General features: G+C 34.6%; 1 long non-coding RNA gene across 1 annotated transcript in view; it reads left to right on the forward strand.

The window, feature by feature from the left end:
• The first annotated feature begins 10,100 nt into the window (after positions 1 to 10,100).
• Positions 10,101 to 15,829, forward strand: part of LOC107667028 (uncharacterized) — a 7,761-nt gene continuing 2,032 nt past the window's right edge. The window contains exons 1-2 of the long non-coding RNA XR_001631747.1: positions 10,101 to 10,166; positions 15,376 to 15,380. This is a non-coding gene — a long non-coding RNA (uncharacterized LOC107667028). The remainder of the gene's footprint in view (positions 10,167 to 15,375; positions 15,381 to 15,829) is intronic.

Genomic DNA, 15,829 nt, shown 5'->3' on the forward strand with positions numbered 1-15,829 from the left:
ACATGTAAAATTATTATATGAATTCAGAAGGCCTTCAGACAGAAGAATATGTTGCATGATTTGTAAAGACCACATCTATGGTGCTTTTGCATGCTTTTTGAAACCTAAAACCTCATGTCCATTCAGTTGCATGGACAAAAACTTGTACATTCTTCAAAATTTCCACCTTTTTTAAAATAAAAAAGCAAGTCATACAGCTTTGGAAAACATACTGGGGTAAATGGAGTAAATGATGACAGAATTTAAATTTTTGGTTGAACGACTTTGATGCACATAAGCATCATTCTATTTTTAGTTCAGATGTCGTGTGCTATCCAGGCACACTAAAAAGCCGAATCCGTACATTTTTCATTAACTATGTTTCTTCAGACTAACGGCCTCTTGATAATCACACTATCAATCACTAGAATCATTAGATAAGTAAAAGCAAGATTGAAGCTGCTTCCAATTTCAGATGCAATTCAGGGGTCAATTACAGTTCAAATTCATCCAGCGATGGACCTTATCAGGCATGAGAATCGCCAACGGTCTAAATCACTAAAACCGATATAAAACTGAATCTTTGACATTTGGAATTGGAGCTCTCTATTGGCACGTCCCAGTCTCCTATAAATGACACACGAGAAATGTTGGGCCTAGAGCCATTATGTTGCAATTTTTCTCAATGGCACTATGACAATAGGCTGAACACAAGCTGCTGCTGCTCACTGAATGTATTCACACCAGCAAATAACCTAATTGGAACCAACTCGAGTGATTTTTTTTTACAAAATAAAGCTGGATTCAATGTGAATCGAGGTCTATTTGTAGACAAATCTAATTGAATTGGCAATAAACTTGTATATAGAGGAAATTTTATTTGGGATGAATGCAACTGATTGACCCTGATTTTGGCATGAAGCTTACAGTCATATACAACTAATCTACAAAACTGCAAAGACACGACAGTGGCCCATTTTAGGAGTATTCCTCTGGAAACAGTCAATGCAGTCAGTCAGTTCAGAAGGAACATAGACCTTATTGTGCAGTAATGCACTCCTCCTAATTCACTCTTTTGCTTAAAGGGCTACAAAGACGCTTCTGACACAACAAGACGACAAACCCACGGGGCTCCAAAGTGAAGGTCTGTAAAAATAAAAGCATAGTTTTAAAATAACATCCATATCGCAGCTCTTATAACTCAGCGGTTGGTATAAAACCCCTTTAAAGTTTAGCCAAAAATTAAATCCATTTTTTTGTGGTTTCGTGAGCTCTTTCAAGACCCATTTTTTTGTCAGTGATGCCTGATGCTCTATTAGTGGAAGTTGTCTTTTCCTATACAAGCTCAAGTACGGTCTCTCCGTACACATTCATCGCCTCCAGCGTGTAGCGGCTTTAAAGGCAAATAGAACAGTCAAAAAGCAAGAGGTTATCAGATTGTGATGTAACCTAATAATAAACTCAACACCCAGTGGCCGGCATTTCCTGTTACATTGCCTGCAACCATTGATTTGTCTCTCAGGTTGCCATTTCAATTAGATACAGTATAGACTCCCCTCTCCCAGGGCAGTGGATTCTGTATTGCTCTCATTGTGTCTTACTCACTCAACTGAAATATGCTGGTCTGTGCAGAAAATTGTTTGTGTCTACATCTAGAAGTCCTAACCCTTGTGAAAAAGAAGTGTGCTTAATTGTAATAAAATTTTACTTTTTGTGTACTTCAAATCTTAAAATATACTTTTTAAAAAGTGCACTTGCAGATAATATAATATAATTTAAATTAAATTAAAGGCCACTTAAGTGTACTTAAAGAGAGTACACTTTAATGACAATAGGTCTTAACATACTTAAGTGCACTTTCTAAAAATGCACTTTATAATAATGTCTAATTAAGTATTACTTAAACATACATTTTACATAATTATGATTTTATTGTGTTTAAAATAAGTACACTTATTTTTATATATTTATCAATATACTAAAGCACATGTAAAATAATTTATTTTAATTTCAACTTAAGTGTGTTCTCCAAAATTACATTTGTTAATGTATTTTAAATGTATTTAGTCTATAATATACTGTATACTATGTGCATTAATGCAATTGAAATGTATTTGTCTTCTAAACTTCAATACACTTTCTTATACAGCAGTGGTCACCAACGTGGTGCCCGTGGGCATGGAGTCTCTGAGTCGCCCCCCAAGCACGTTCTATAAATAGCCTAAATTAGTGTCGGCCGATAAATGATATCATATCGAGATTATGATCAAATTTATGTTAATAAACTATTTTATCCCTTCAGGGAGCCCTCACAAAAAGGTTGGAGACCACTGTTATACAGTATACTCCAATAAAACTTATTGTTGAAATTTTCATCACCAGCTCCTGCGCTATGAACTCTATGAAGTTTAATTTTTTACATAATATTTGACATACAGTGTCATTTATGAGTACTGTATTTGTATGCAATAGTACTTGAACTCTATGAAGTTTAAGTTTCTACATAATATTTGACATACAGTGTCATTTAAGAGAGTACTGTATTTGTATGTAATAGTACTGTAATTTACATCTGTGTACAGAATACTTTCAATATCATTATGTTGTTCTAAGTCACTTAAACACATTTAAGTGCATTAAATGCAAGCAAAAGTTTAACAAATCTAAACAAAATTAATTTGCATTCAAATAGCCTACATTTGGTTTCTATAAGCTACACTGCACTGTAAAAATGACTTTTAGTTAGGTGAATGAGTCATGAATGAGTATAACCATTGTCTTTGGACTAACTACACAACGAATTAGAACAACTTGAACTTGAACAGAAATGGAAAGCTTGAAATAACATTTAACCATGCCCATGCACAAAGTATGTTGTTAAATGAGCTTGCGCCAAAAATTCTATGTCATGATGGTGCGCTACTTCAGCAGAGTTTGAAAAATGCGCTGTTCGCCATGTTTCTGTAAACGAGATGCATGAGGGAACTTTGCTGATCAAACAAGAAGAGAACAAAAACGTTTGGATAATTACAGATGAGACAATGTACGGCAGATAATGAATCAAGTAAGTATATCTTGATATAAGCTTTCTTTATTCTTAACTTAGTCTTGCCATTCGTGCGGCTTTCACCGTAACCCGGCAGTTCTTGCAATATGGACTCGGGAGGTGAATTAATCGCGTAATTTATTTATGATGACTGCATTCTGATATCAGAATGTGATCGCATGTGTGGACCAAAAAATTTGGCTGCTAAAAATACAATATTTTATTTTAACTAAACGATTAAACTTTCAATTTAACGCTACTGAACAAAATTCAAAGATCCGATTTTATAATATTTAATGTACATAATCGATATTATAACCACCAGTAATATTCAATATATCAGCCACCTCTAGAAATAATGCTGTTGTTGTTTTTTTCTTTTTCAAGTCAAGTCAAGTCAAGTCTGCTTTATTGTCAATTCTTCCACATGTACAGCACATACACACAGAGAATATATATATTGGAGTATATCAAACAAGTAGCCCTTGAAACTATTTTATCCCTTCAGGGAGCCCTCACAAAAAGGTTGGAGACCACTGTTATACAGTATACTCCAATAAAACTTATTGTTGAAATTTTCATCACCAGCTCCTGCGCTATGAACTCTATGAAGTTTAAGTTTCTACATAATATTTGACATACAGTGTCATTTATGGGAGTACTGTATTTGTATGTAATAGTTGGTCTACTGTACTTTACATCTGTGTACAGAATACTTTCAATATAATTATGTTGTTCTAAGTCGCTTAAACACATTTAATTGCAGTAATTGCAAGCAAAAGTTTAACACATCTAAACAAAATTAATTTGCATTCAGATACATTTGATTTTAAGTAGACTAGGCTACACTGCACTGTAAAAATTATTGACTTTTAGTTAGGTGAATGAGTCATGAATGAGTCTAACCATAGTCTTTGGACTAACTACACAACGAATTAGAACAACTTGAACTTGAACAGAAATGGAAAGCTTGGAATAACACGTAACCATGCACAAGTGTCTCTTTTGTTTAATGCGCATGCGCCAAAATACTATGTCATGGCGGCGCACTACTTCACCAGAGTTTGAAAAATGCGCTGTGCGCCATGTTTGTGTAATCGCGATGCGTGAGGGAACAAACAAAAGAACAAAGGAGCGCCACGTTTGGATGATTACAGATGAGACTTTATGTACTGCAGATAATTAATCAAGTATATCTTGATATAAGCTTTCTTTATTCTTAATTTAGTCTTGCCGTTCGTGCGGCTTTCACCGTAACGCGGCAGTTCTTGCTATATGGACTCGGGAGGTGAATTAATCACCGATATAAAGTTGGTTCGACGTTTGACGTTTTGTCAGAGATTCAGCCTCGGAAATCTTCAATAGTTCTTTAACAATTTAGCACAATGACAAGAAACCTACTGTGTTGTAATCGTTTTCAAATGCAAATGTGACTGTGACTGAGTTTGACATTCAAACTTATAAATTAATTTGTGTAATCGCGATGCCTGAGGGAACAAACAGGAAGAGAACAAAGGAGCGCCACGTTTGGATGATTACAGATGAGACTTTATGTACTGCAGACAATGAAACAAGTAAGTATATCTTGATATAGGCTAAGCTTTCTTTATTCTTAATTTAGTCTTGCCATCCGTGTGGCTTTCACCGTAACGCAGCAGTTCTTGCCATATGGACTCGGGAGGTGAATTAATCGCGTAATTTATTTATGATGACTGCATTCTGATATCAGAATGTGATCGCATGTGTGGACCAAAAAATTTGGCTGCTAAAAATACAATATTTTATTTTAACTAAACGATTAAACTTTCAATTTAACGCTACTGAACAAAATTCAAAGATCCGATTTTATAATATTTAATGTACATAATCGATATTATAACCACCAGTAATATTCAATATATCAGCCACCTCTAGAAATAATGCTGTTGTTTTTTTCTTTTTTGTTTTTTTCTTTTCACATTTGAAGAGCGAGATGTTCCGTTACTGCTTGTGTTTGTAATATGTAATATTTTTGTACTTATCTGGAGTTATTTATTCATTTTGCAGGATCATTACTGGATATACAGTGTGGAAACACAGACCAGTACTGAAGAGGTGATGTTAGATGTTTTTTAATGAATTGTTGCCCAGTCAGCTCACCCTGATCACACATTACCCTCTAAAAGTGCGATATTAAGTCACTATCCCTATGGATTTGACTAAATGCTTTGAATCTTTTCCATTTCCTACCTGTGCATTTACAGATCCCCCTCTTATTTTGCAGGATCAGGACAGTTTTGTTACTGGAGATAAGTTACAGTGTGGAAACACAGGCCAGTACTGAAGAGGCAATATTAGAAGTTTTTTAATGAATCGTTGCCCAGTCAGCTCACCCTGATCACACATTACAAGCTAAAAGTGCCATTAAGTCACTATCCCTATGGATTTGAAATGCTTTGAATCTTTTCCATTTGCAAGTAATATATTCCCACCTGTGCATTTACAGATCCCCTTCTAATCATCATATATTTTACAGGTAACAAACCAAAGGATGAGGACAGTAGCTTTGCTGTGCCAGCCGTGGTAAATACAGGAACATCCTTCATGAAGAGGTGTGAGAGAAGCTTGCAAGGCAAGTTGAGAAAAAAAAATTGAAGGTATACCTTTCTTCATTTTCATGGATTTTGGGATATTTATCTATTTCTTGGTAATTGATAAAGTTATGTTTTATTTCCTGTAAAATAGGAATAAAAATGTTTATTAAAATGTTATCTACTTTTAAAGCCCAGTGTCAGTAAAGATGGTGTGGTTAGTGGAATTCTGCTGTTTATGGGAAATGTGAAGGAACATCTCCCAGCATTCTATTACGATGTTGCCCTTATGATTGAGGTAATTCATCTCTTAGGTGTGATGCAGATGTGGTCAAAAGTTTACATACACCTTGCAGAATAAACTGCTTCATCAGAGCAGAAATTGCAATTTTTTTAATGATTCTACCTCTCTACCCTCTTACTGCTTAAATGATTAACATTTTGCAGATACTGCAAGGTGTATATGAACTTTGGACTGCAACTGTGTCTATTGCTTTCACTCAACTGAACCATTTATAATGGCGGGATATGTTTTATAACAATTGTTGTTCTTCCATTTACAGATCCCCTCTAATCATCATATATTTTACAGGTAACAAACCAAAGGATGCTGTGCCAGCCGTGGTAAATACAGGAACATCCTATATGAAGAGGTGTGAGAGAAGCTTGCAAGGCAAGTTGAGAAAAAAAAATTGAAGGTATACCTTTCTTCATTTTCATGGATTTTGGGATATTTATCTATTTCTTGGTAATTGATAAAGTTATGTTTTATTTCCTGTAAAATAGGAATAAAAATGTTTATTAAAATGTTATCTACTTTTAAAGCCCAGTGTCAGTAAAGATGGTGTGGTTAGTGGAATTCTGCTGTTTATGGGAAATGTGAAGAAACATCTCCCAGCATTCTACTACGATGTTGCCCTGATGATTGGGGTAATTCATCTCTTAGGTGATGCAGATGTGGTCAAAAGTTTACATACACCTTGAAGAATAAACTGCTTCATCAGAGCAGAAATTGCAATTTTTTAATGATTCTACCCCTCTACCCTCTTACTGCTTAAATGTTGCAGATACTGCAAGGTGTATATAAACTTTGGACTGCAACTGTGTCTATTGCTTTCACTCAACTGAACCATTTATAATGGCGGGATATGTTTTATAACAATTGTTGTTCTTCTGTTTGTTTGTTTTTTCTTTCTTTCCTCAAGGTATTTTTTTCTGACTTTCCTGCCTCTTTGGAACATTTCCGTTCACACATACTGTGGAGATATGGTGTGCAGCTTCATGGCATTTGAAGTTTACTGCCGATGGAGAGCTTCTGGGACATTGACAAACAGCACTTACCAGCAAGTTCATTTGGAGTTCTTTTTTTTTAATTAATTAATTTATTTATTTAGTCAAACTTGCATTCACTAATGCTGGAGTAAGATTTTAGAAGAAAACTTTCGGTCCTGTTTAATGTTGGTGCTAGTAAAGGTTTGACAACTAATGGCCTGGTTTCACAGACAGGGCTTAGACTAAGCCAGGATTAGGCCATAGTTCAATAAGGACATTTAAGTCATTTTCATTAACATGCCTTAAAAAACATTACTGGTGTGCATCTTGAGACAAAACAAAGGCACTGATATTTTTAAAGATCAGTCAGTGCAATTTTCTTTCAGTTGAAACAGCTCAGAATTGCATTTTAGTCCGGGGCTAGGCTTAAGCCTTGTCTGTGAAACCAGGGGTACAAGTAACACAGTTTGGTAATGTTTTACAATAAGGTATCATACTCTCATTTGTTGTACATGGAATTATCATTTTCTTGATTTTTTTTGTATTAAGTGTGTGTGTTTGTGTGTTAGTAATCCTATACGTTATGGGGACCAAATGACTCCACAAGGATAGTAATACCAGTAAATTTTGACCTTGTGGACATTTTTAGGTCCCCAATGAGGAAACAGTCTTATAGATCATACAGAATGATGTTTTCCATTTTGTGTTTATGTTGATTGTAACTAGGTAATTAAGATATTTTTTTTTATTTTAAATATATAAAAATTCAACTTCATTGCCAGAGATATATGACATTGAAATATATTTTAGTTCACATTAATTGCTTATTCAGAAGTACATATTTACCATATTTCAAAGTACATATAAAATATAATAAAGTCCCACTTAAGTGGTTCAAAAATATCACTCAAAAGTTAATTTTATAATAATATAATAATATACATAATAATTTTAAACTGTAATATATTTGAAATCAAGTACCAATAATATGCATTTAGGTGGTCGAAAACATTACATTTAATTCACACTTAAGTGTATTGTTAACTGACATTAAAGTACATTTTAGTTAACATTAATTGCTTGTCAGTACATTAGTAATACACTTTAACCATATTTGAAAGACACTAGAAGCAATTATGAACATATAAACATTAGTAGTACACTTTAACCATATTTTAAAGACACTAGAAGTAATTATGAACATATAATTGTACATATAAATATGTACTAAAAAGTCCCACTTAAGTGGTTTAAAAAAATCACTCAAAGGTTCAACTTATTGCATTTAATATAACTTTAAAATGAGATTCATTTTAAATTAATTACAAATAGAATGTACTTAAGTGGCGAAAATAGTATATTTAATTTGCACTTACGTGTGTTCTTTTAAAGTATATTATTTCCGCAACAAGTACACTTTATAAAAGTATACTTAAGTGCACTTCTTTTTCACAAAGGAAAGCACGGCTGATGGCAACATAACTGTCTTCAAGGTGATTAAGGCTAAAATATGGGGCAAACACACTCTCGTTCGGTTGCAGTGCGGCTTTCACCTGAATAATTACGCTAATACATATTTATATCGATATCGATCTTGATCCTACACTCTAGCATAAAAATAATTGGTCGCACTCGTAAAACACCTGCAAGACAATTTCTTGTCACAGCTTTCACTGTCATAATGGTCAATCGATATCATGTTTGAACTTCTTGAAGCTGTTACAGCTGTCATCTGAATCCGGCAGGTGAATTCGTGTATATGGTAATCCATATTCAATTTGGCTTCCTAATGCTTTTACTCTCAACGGATCAGTCACAACTTGGCAGTTCTAATGTCATTTTCTCTTCCGCTCTGATCTTTTCCTGCATGGGATATCTTTAATGGATAATGATTTTTATTGCTTGTGCTTGTTTTTGTTACATCTGACCTCTTTCTTCGCTGCGTTTCAGGCTGTGATTTGTTAAAGTAAATGCTGTAATCAGTATAGAGATGAATGTGCAAACCCAAAAGTGTGAATAAAAACAAATCAGTGGGGTCAAAATATGAAAAACTGATTTGCATACCCCCGCTGGCCTCGTTAAACACTTTCAAATTCTTTCTCCTCCCTCTTAAGCCCTAAACACACTGCACGATTTCCGACTGTCCCAGACGAAAGATTGGCATCGTGAAACAATCGTGCCAATTTCTGTGATCGTAATCGGTGGTCCTGAGTCGTACAGTGAGAGAGGTTCAAAGACGTTGTCACCAGGGTTTGAAATTAACACCCGCCAAATGTGGGTAAATATCAGCTGTGGCAGGTAACTCTGTCAAATCACTAGCCAATTTGGCGGGTTACTTTTCGTAAGTTATGTTCACTCATTAATTTCTTGTGGAAGTTCATGCAAGCCAAATCTGTGCAGGTTTAGCGCAAATACTGAACTCGTGAGACATCATGACATTATCGAGTATATTGCAAAAACCAAACAAAACACACCTACAGAGTGCACACACACGACGTAATGAAGTCTGCTTAGACTAACTATGCATTTAGTTGCGTTCATTCACAATTAATTTAAATAATTTCAAATATCAGTATTCAACATTTCATGTTTAAAATATCAAAACATTATTTATGCATTTGTAACTGCAGGTTAAAGCATTCCATGTCCCTCTAAGCTGCATTAACATGTGTAAATACATCTAAATGCTACTTCATATGCAACTTATGCAAATATTAATTTTGTTGATACTGATTTCATTTGTTTAGTAACAGCCTAAATGTATTATTATTATAATTGACTGATTAAATGTAAGAATTTGACTCAAAAGATGATGTACACTTTTAGAAAAAAATGGCTTTATAAAGGTAAAAATGCGCATAAAAGGTAAAAATAAATTTAAACTTATTGGAAAAGATTAATTTCTATCACTGCTGTGAACTGACCACACAGAATATGAAGAATATCAAAAACTTTAGGAGTCAGCTGTCCATGGTAGTCCTTAAGATATCAGCACAATAACACACTCAGCAAAATATAGACTAATTATCTTTATCGATAAAATCCCAGAAAGTATTGAGATATTATTTTTTGTCAATATCGCACACCCCTAGTACTGACACAAAATTAATGATTTGCAATGTTCGCTTTGTCACGCCCAGTGTAGACAACCTCAAACTGTTGGTTTATTTCTGTCTTTTTTTTGTTTGATTGTTTTTTTTTTGGTTTTTTTTTGGCTAGTAGAAGTTATGAATGGCCGGTAACTTAAAAATTTTGTAGCCAAATTGGCTGGTGAGTGAAAAAGATAATTTCAATCCCTGGTTTTCATGATCTTGCGACCAAAGATAGCCTACAATACAGCATGATCATCGCAGAGTGTGTTTGCTGGTACGATCCATGTTTACTGACCAACCAATAAAAATGCGACATGAAATCAACGCAACGTGGCGCTAAAACATAAAACTGCTGACCTCAAGCTCTTATGCCTTCCTCTTTCGCCACTTCCATAAAAATAAAAATACATAAAAAATACATCTGCTAAAGTGTGATTTATCATGCTTTTTGTTTACTACTAGCGCATGCTGATGATGTTTCATTCTTCTATAGAAACGTGTATCGTATCCTACAAGTCAACAGGTGTCGTCATCGTACAGTCTACACACACGTCGTAGCCAAGTTTATTAGATCCATGTCGCACAGTGTGACATGCAATGATCTTATAGGATTGCTAAAATCGTGCAGTGTGTTTAGGGCTTTAAGATTAGAATGGCTAGAGTAACTGATAAAAAAAATGCAACACTAGCAGCCTTGTGAGCATGAGATATGTATAAGTTTTTGGATGATGTTGCCTTGAATACTCTGTGATATCAGTGGAGAATATATTTTTTGTATAAGGCATTTTTTAAATAAGTTTAGAACATAAACTGTCTTCATAAATGCAAGGTGTTCATTAAAGTAGAGATTTGTATTTGAATCAGTAAACATTTCACTGTAGATTATAGCTGCAAAACTAATTGAAAAAATACTAAATAAGATTATGATTACGGCTTCTCCAGTTAATTGAAAAATGTTCCTGTTATAATTAACAATACATATATGTTATTAGCATATCCATTTTACTATATAGACCAAAATGGGATATTTTGCTCTTTTGTTTTGTTTTGCTTTTTTTTACTTTATTCAGCATGGGTGCATTAAATTGATCAAAAGCAACAGAAAAATACATTTATAATGTCATGAAATTTTTATATTTAAAATAAATGCTGTTTTTTGAACATTCTATTCATCAAAGAATCCTGAGAAAAGTAGCAAAAGTAGAACATCGGTAGCCAAACAGTTGACAAAGCCACTGACTTCCATAGTATGGAAAAAAAACAAAAAACACTATGGAAGTCAGTGGCTGCCGTCAAATGTTTGGTTACCAACATTCTTCAAAATATCTTGTGTTTAACAGAAGAAAAAACTCATACAGGTTTGGAACAAGTGTGGGGAAAGTAAATCTGTAAAACTCTCCCTTTAATCTAAATTCTTTTAATTACTGTATAATTCATTGTAATTATTGCAATATAAAAAAAACAATATTTTGTGTCATAATCATGCAGCCCTACAATAAATTTGCTGCATCTGAAATGACATAAAAATATGACTTCAATCAGTTGGAACGTAAGATGAGAGAAAAAAATGGGATGAAATTCGGTCATTAAAAGTTAGAGTAATTCACCAAGGGTAACATTGCACAGCAGTAACCCGGTGCAGTGGGAATACTAGAGACACGGAGACTGGTATTAATGCTGGTCTATCTGACAAGGCACATTAGCACACTGGTGTGTGTGTGTCTGTGTGTGTGAATTAGGGTTCTGTAAAATGAATTCTTCGTTTGACTGCCCTGCTGAGTCCCTGAGCAGGTCCCTACAATTATAAAGGGACCCAAGTCACATTAAAGGGAACATAGATCTTTTAATCCTTTGTTAAGCCTATTTCCAAGCTCAATTAGCAATCGACGTTGGAAAGTAATGCTTGCATCAAGTAAGATTGCAAGTTGCAAGTGTATAAAATACGACTACATCAACACAGACAGGACAGATAAAACATCAATTAATGAGTTTTGGCAAGGCTCCTTGAGAACGATAACCTCCCATCTGCACTAATTAGCCCAACACAATCTACTTTGTTCAGAAAATGTACGTCATCCGCTTTCTTGCCCTTCTTTTCGGTTACTCCCATTGTCATTTTAGCAATTGTCCATGTCATCTACTTCAATTTCCTTGTCACCATTTCAGTGGTCCCAACTAATCAAATCTTCCCCATCTTCCTTGCCACCGCCTGCCATTTTTCTGAGGGCAGGTCAGATCCACCTCTAATTCCCACTGTCTACTTGAAGGTCATGAAACACTAAAACATGTTTTTCAAGACGTTAACTGATGCGTACGTGCTGCGCATGACAAAGACGATGACAGTCTGCATAATTTTTGTAAACTACCTCAGGTTTCAAAGTGACTCATTCGTTGAAGTGACCATCATATGTACACTTCACTAATGGCTCTGAGCATCCACTTCCCACAGAATTTGTCCTTAATGTCCTGAGGAATCCGATCCCCTTGGGATTTTGTTATAATGCCTGATTAAAAGTCATTGTCACATCTTCACATTGTAGCCAATCACATAATTATCAGAATTAAGCAGTACTTCAGTGTGGCTTATATAGTATAATATAAGAGATTTCCTATAGTTGAACAGATTATTGACTCTTGGTTATGTAAAATTAATTTAAATGCATTTTTTTTTTTTTTTTTTTTTTAAATACATTAATACAAATAAAAAATAATGAAAATAATCATAAACATACAAACTGCCACTTGCTGGTCCTGTATATGGAGAATACTGTATTTACTGATACATATTTTAACCGCAAAGCATGCAAAATGTAAGTTGTGCTGGATATTTTAGCTTAGTACACTAACTAATAAGCATTGTAATCATAGGAAATGCAACTATATATTTTTCCAGTTCATGAAACCTTTTGAGTTTCAAATAGTAAAAAATGCATTTATCTGGAATGTACATAAAAACCAATATCAGACAAGATAATTCCCCCCAAATGCATTTCAGATTTCTGAATGCAAAGCATTTCATATTTCTGAAATGTTAATGGTTTGTGAGTTCCCAGCATGCATTGCAGCATGAATAAACTATGTGGTTACTGTTATAGGATTATTGTTTTGTAATTATTTCAATAGATGTTTTACATTTTTTTTTCTTTTCATTTTCTATTTTTAAAAATTACGGGTTTTATCCAATTTATTAGGAATGTAACAGACCCTCATAAGAGTATCTGGATAGCTGACAAAGTTGTACAAAACTATAACATATCGCTGTCTCTGCCTACAATTGTCCTGCCAGACCTGAGATTCAAGCCGATATGCACTTGAGAAAAATATGAAAGCTAACCCGTAGACATTACAGAAGTGTTGTGCAAACGTAATGTAAACTGAGTTCAATTTCTCCCTAATCTGGGGATCAGATGGAAAGCAAAGTGGAGAGGCGCCTTATTAGGGGACGGCCTTTTTATCCTGAAACATAATCTGTCTTGATACGTGGAAAGGCTCCAGTTGAACATTTCCCTTGAGATTGTATGAAAGCAAACAAACCTTTTCTCCAATAGCACAGCATAGGGTGTTCGTTGACGCAACATGCTTTTCCGATAGATTCGAGTCCATTCAAGAGCTCTCTGAGATTCTTACAGAACCCTCAAGGATACAGGAAGAAGACAGAAGCGTTTCTGCGTTACGTGAACAGAGCTGAAAGGAAACCAGCGTTAATCTAGCTCTCAATAGCATTGTCTGATAGATTCCCTCATCTCTAAGAACAGGGCAACTATGTGTGACTGAGTTCCATTTCAGCAGCTCGAGATGGAGGAAGCATCACGACCGAGTTCAGCCGAGTGCCTCCCTACGGAAGGCTCATGCATTTTTCATGTAGACGCATGCCTTTGAAAAACCCAACACAATCATTTCCATCACCACTCTGTTCTTCTGTAGTGATGTATATGTTCTTTGGCTCAGAGCGAGATTGCATTCCCTTTCTCGATAGAGCCGTGGATGAACCCAGATGGCTGAATGAAAGAACAAAATTAGGTTCCTGTATTAAAACACAATTCATTTATTTTACGAGTTACCCAATGCGGATGAATAACAATAAAAAGGATGAATATCAATAGCTCCTAAATTAACCTAAATAGTCAAGCATTGTCAGAGCTAGTGGCTTGCTCCTGGTAGGTTAACCACATTTTGAATACATTTTTGTAAATATCTGTACATAAACTACATACTGTAGGTTCATGAGGTAACATCTGAATTTACTGGTTTTACTTAAGTCATGTTTAATGTTTGCAACACTCAGGGTTCAGTACAAGTTAAGCTAAATCAATTTGTGACAATATTAATTACCCCAAAAATATTTTCCAAAATTATTTCATTTTCTTTCAAATCAATCAATCAAGTAACAATAAGGCATCTACAATGGAAGTGAATGGGTAGCCAATCCGTGAACATTAAAATACTTGTTTTATTCTATTGTAAATGACAGAAATGTAATGTTGAATTATTTTATTTATTTATTTTTTAGAAAATGAGATGGTAAGTCACAACTGTTCTTGGTTAAGCTTAACTGTATTGAATTCTGAATAAATTAACCAGACTTTTTTTTTGTTATTATTATTTAGTCATATAACGTAGAAAAAGATTCAAGGTAAAAAATAAATAGTTGAGAAAACATTAAAAAAATAAGGCAACTTGATGCAGTAAGACATTTGAGTTCTCTCAACAATAGTTTTGTAGTTCTTCTCAGTAAAGATACTTTGTTTAGCCAGTGTAAATTTGTTTGTTCATGCAATGCTGATTGTCTTATTTTGCTAATAGAAAAATTCTTGTCACAACACCTGAAACAACAATTAAAGTCATTGAGGTAATTAATTTTTTTATGGAAGTCACAACTGTTTCCTGGAAGAAAAAAATAAAGTGTAAAAAAATCACCACATTATTGATTTTATGTTTATTTATGAATGACAAACCTTAATGGATAACTTAGTCTAATATGTAGACAACATTCTCTTTGTTTGTAAAACAACTTACAAAACTAAGATATCCAAGAAATAGATATAAATGGTTGAACCTACTCTAGGCCTCAAAACTAGACACACAAACCTCAAGAAGGGTGGCAATCAACAAATGGTAAAAAGATGAGCTCTTTACATCACAGTACAACAAATACCTAACAATAATGACAAAACAACAACAAAAAAAGTTTAAATGAAGTCAGCAAACAGCAAAACTATAATCCTATAACAGTAACGGCATTATTTATTCATGCTGCAATGCATGCTGGGAACTCACAAAGTCAACAATATGAAATTCTTTGTTCAGACAACTGTCTGACTAGTTGGGACAACATTTGGGGTAATTTTGTTGGTCTGACAAGTGTTTTTATGTAGTTTCAAGAAAATAGCATTTTTTAGTATTTGAGACTCAAAAGGTTGAGTCTGGAAAATGTGCATTTTTACAGTGTTCTTAAGGTAACAATCACTACTTTTAATTTTGTATTTAATTAATATGAAATGTTTTACTTTTCTTTTCTGACTTTGATATCTTGCTAAATCTGTGAATAGTTTGAGAAACGTACTCGGTTACTAACGTAACCTCGGTTCCCTGAGATACGGGAACGAGTACTGCGTCTTGCTTAAGGGGCACTAATCCTTTTGTGTGAGACACGAATCGAAGCGCAGCGGGAAGGGCGAGTACGCAGGCTCTGTGTCGGCATAAGATCGCTCAGACCCGGTTGCTTAGTTCCCAGGCTTCGTCGTTTCTCTCTCCGAGGCTTGCTGAGAGAGGAGAAACGTGAGAGCGGGGCTGTATAGTGAAAGGTGGTCCGCGAGTGGAGAAAAGCGAGACTCATGCTCGAGTGAGCATTCTGTCTTAGTAAGCACGTC

The sequence above is a fragment of the Sinocyclocheilus anshuiensis genome, unplaced genomic scaffold (assembly GCF_001515605.1).
Source record: "Sinocyclocheilus anshuiensis isolate Anshui unplaced genomic scaffold, SAMN03320099.WGS_v1.1 scaffold615, whole genome shotgun sequence".
Lineage (NCBI taxonomy): Eukaryota > Metazoa > Chordata > Actinopteri > Cypriniformes > Cyprinidae > Sinocyclocheilus > Sinocyclocheilus anshuiensis.